Raw genomic sequence first — 3,384 nt, 5'->3', positions numbered from 1 at the left:
TAATAATAATAATACAAACTTGTATAGCACTTTTTAGGATACTCAAAGACGCTTTCCAAGAGGGAAAAAAAAGATTATTAGCTGGCTTAGGAATAGATATAGCCTCCTGCTACAAGGATGTAGCAACCGCTGGTTGAGCAATAGTCTTGATTTTGGCCCTAATACCGCACCATAAATTTTAGCTACAATTTGAAAGATTTGAGAGATTATCTGACTCTTTGACTTTCTGCRATTCTCCATCAAATATGCCACTGTGCTCAGAATGCTAATTACTCCTCAAATGTTGTGTCKCTTAAATAATTAGACTTCATGATCTTTAATGTCATTGAAAAACAAGTTTCTCTGTGAAAATCCCTGCTGTCAGGATCCGAGTGGTTATTTTTTACCACAGTAAACGTGATTATAAGGAGTTTGTAGAAARAAAATGCCTGAAACCAAAGCAAACACTGAATCAAAACAACCCCCTCCGTCTTCAGGATAATGAAAAACTCACTTCAGTAAACCTGCAGTGCTACACTGTCATGTCAGRGTGGCTGACACAGAAACCAGTTTGTTCATGAACACAAATAAAGGTAAGTGAAGCAAACAGTGCAGAACCACTTTGTAAGCTGTTTTTTTTCTTTAAGCTCACCTTGGTGCCCGCTGTTATCATAACCTCATGTTCCGGTACAGAACTGCTTTTGTTTTACAGCTATGACATCAGCTGCACACACACCATGACTAAGATAATCACTTCAGGAAAACTGAATCAGACAATAAGACCTTAATAAGCCTGCATGCCTGAGGCGGCGGGTCAGCTGGGTGTTTACAGTGAAGCTCCTCAGGTGTTATCATGGAGGCTGAAAGCTGAAAGGCAACAGGATGATCGGAAAAAGGAGTATTTTTTTTAACTCTTCTTACTAAAGTTTCATTAAGCCAGCTTTGTTTCTGTTTTCTTAACAAATAGTTTGAGCTTAACAAAAWGAAGTAGTTAGAAATCCAGTCTGCACATTATGAACGTTCACTCACAGGAAATTAACAGAAAGACCTTTTTCTCCTCCTCCCTTCCTTTTCTCTTTGGAGCATTTTTCTGATGACAGCTTGTTTTTTTTTTCTGCAGGAAACAGAACGCTGCTTATTGCTGTGAATCCTCCCTTTTGTGTTACCAGAAAATAAAATAAGAAAAAATATATAATTCCATGTGTTTTACTCTTGCAAACAAAGCTTGAGTTAAATGATGAACAAATCTTAAATTCAGCAGAAAAGCTAATGCTTTTGAAAATAGGTTTTTAAACCAAATCACACTCAATACAGAAGCTTTTTTCCAGTTATATAAATCCATTTTTTGCAGTTAAATAAATCCATGTTTTGCAGTTAAATAAATCCATGTTTTGCAGTTTAATAAATCCATGTTTTGCAGTTAAATAGTCAGAAATGTTTCAGAGATTTCTAAACAACAGAACAGACGGTTCCTGCTTCCTTCCTCAGACCATCAGGGTGGTGGTGTTTCTGCAGCTACAAATGTGTTTCCCACAAATGTTTCAAACTAATAAATTGCTTTGATGACTGATTTAGGTTATTCACAAAGCTACCACCCCTAATTACACCCAGTTTTATATTTTTTCACACTGGTTGTTAATCTATGTGAGCTAGAATTAGAATAAAACCAAAGAAACGTCCCTCCTTTATTTCATTACATTTTGTAGACAAACAAATTAAAGATCTAAGTAAAAGCCAATTGCTTTTGACTTGAACCAGTTTTTAATGTTATAAACTTGAAAATTCACACAAATTTATCTGATATTGTCCTGGTGGGCCGTAAAACATTCATGTGTGCCAAATTACATTCAGATTTATTTTCTAAACTTTGACTAATCTGCATGAAAGTGGTAGAGTTTTTAAACTTTTGGAGATCTCAAGAATACAGTAGATTAGGATCAATCAATCATCCTTTTGTTTTGTTTTTTAATTCTGTGGTGTTTTTCCATCTCAGACCCGTTTCTGTTGACTTTAGACAAAGTGCAACACCCCAATCTACAGCCTGACATGCTTTTATCACTTCAACACTTCAGTCTTTCCTGTAGCTGATTTATTATGGCACCATTAAATTATAAGAGTCTCACAGACGTGTTGGCTCAACCGTACATCATTACAGTGACTCATGTTCCTGTCGTGCAGGCATGATTAGTAAGAATGAGGCAAAACAAGCGTCAGGAATTCAGAGTAATTATACTGTTGAAAAGCAGGCTTCTTATAAACTGCTAAAATCTTGTCACTGTTTTTATTGGAATAAAAGTACACCAGTTTTTTTTGTTTGTTTGTTTGTTTGTTTTTTGTGTGTGTGTTTGTGTGTGAATTACTCAATATTTACCATCCTTTGGACAAGTTAAAAAAAAATTTAAGAGCTTCCCAGTGCAGAATGTATTCTGTCTTTTAACTCTAGCATATTGTAAATAAAACAAATTTTTAGAATGTTGGAAAAAAACAGTATTATCTTTTATAGGCGGCTTCAACACTTGTTTAAGGGCAAATGTTGTGTTTTATACAGTGTTGTATAAAGTACCTCAAAGTGACGCTTGAGTAAAAGTACAAGTATCTTATCCTGAAATTACCTTGGTACAAGTTAAAGTCTCCTCCAAGAATATTACTTGAGTAAAAGTCTTAGAGTATCAGATTTTTTTTGTACTTAAGTATCAAAAGTAAACGTTTGACATAAAATGTACTTAAGTATTAAAAGTAAAAGTAGTGAGTAAAAATGAGTGGTTAGTTTTACCAAAATGACATTTATTGGGAGGTGAACTTTCCAAAAAAATATTTATTTTTTCTAAAGGCGTGCAGCTGTGATGGATTGTGTACAATTTGGTGTCAGAATTAGGGATGTCCCAATCCAGATTTTTTGGCTCCAGATGCAATCCGATTTTTTAAATGATTTATCTTTCCGATATCGATATGATACCGATCCGATGGCTTTATTTCTTTATTTCTTTCCCACCACGAGAAACATCCAGTTTGCAGATTTTGCAAGATGCAGTTTCAGCATCATTGTTTTCCCTTGAAAAGTGTTCCCACACTGTGGACATGGTTGCATACTTTTGTGCGTCTTGACTTCTTAATGGCAGTTGTAAAGCATGATGATGCTGAAAAATGTCGCGAAAACTGGATCGGCCCGATCACATGACTAAATCCAATTCTACCCGATTTTCAAAAAATGGCCATATCTGCCACCGATACCGATACTGAGTATCAGATTGGGACATCTCTAGTCAGAATGTTATATATTTATACTTCTCATCAAACTATCATTAAATTCACTCTATCTAGGAGGCACAATTTAAATGGATAATAAATAAATAAATAAATATATATATATACAGTGGTTTGCAAAAGTATTCATACCCCTTGAAC

The 3,384-nt window shown here is 34.9% G+C and overlaps 1 protein-coding gene across 1 annotated transcript in view; it reads right to left on the bottom strand.

Moving 5' to 3' along the window:
* The window catches only part of radil2a (Ras association and DIL domains 2a), a 37,228-nt gene that overhangs the window by 16,785 nt on the left and 17,059 nt on the right, over positions 1–3,384 (bottom strand). The window lies entirely within an intron of this gene.

Source organism: Austrofundulus limnaeus, unplaced genomic scaffold (assembly GCF_001266775.1).
Source record: "Austrofundulus limnaeus strain Quisiro unplaced genomic scaffold, Austrofundulus_limnaeus-1.0 Scaffold67, whole genome shotgun sequence".
NCBI classification, from domain to species: domain Eukaryota; kingdom Metazoa; phylum Chordata; class Actinopteri; order Cyprinodontiformes; family Rivulidae; genus Austrofundulus; species Austrofundulus limnaeus.
The sequence above is the reverse complement of the archived record's forward strand: the minus strand, read 5'-3'. Positions and strand labels throughout refer to the sequence as shown.